The sequence below is a fragment of the Mastomys coucha genome, unplaced genomic scaffold (genome assembly GCF_008632895.1).
Source record: "Mastomys coucha isolate ucsf_1 unplaced genomic scaffold, UCSF_Mcou_1 pScaffold12, whole genome shotgun sequence".
Lineage (NCBI taxonomy): Eukaryota > Metazoa > Chordata > Mammalia > Rodentia > Muridae > Mastomys > Mastomys coucha.
Window position 1 is genome coordinate 9,018,490 of NW_022196894.1, and position 616 is coordinate 9,019,105.

The following is a 616-nucleotide window of genomic DNA, read 5'->3' on the forward strand; positions in this document are numbered from 1 at the left end:
CTGTGATAATTTGGAAAAGCATTCATCTCAGAGAAAGAGTAACTTAGAAAGTCCTCTTCTTCAAACTTAATACAAGAGTTACAAACGTCAAGCAAATCATTCAGTTTCACTCTTTGTTCTCTTACAAGCCCCTTCCCAATTTGATTGTCTACGTTTCTTTTGGGTATATAAATACTTTTGAAATATGTAAGCTGTTCTGAAAACCATACTATAGTGTAAAAACATGAAATAAACAATACTACTAATAGAGAGGCTGAGATAGGAGAAGGAAGATTTCAAGACCCTTATGTTGTACACAGCAAGACACTATCACATACACAAGCTGAAAGTATATATGGGTTGTACAATATTAGACCTATTTCTCCAATTACCAAATTAGAGAGACCATTGGATGACAGTCAACAAATTTCTAATTCCTCATTTTTGGATTTCAATCAATTAAGATATATTGGTAATATTAATTTTCATATTAAGATATTAAGAAAAAGTAATTGTTACTTCCTGTTGTTTTTGTTGTAGGAGGTAGAATGAGATTTGTGTGGGTTTGCTGAAAGATTACTTTCTTGCTTCTTCTAGGGTGTAGTTTTGGTCCTTATGTTGATGTTTTCCATCTATT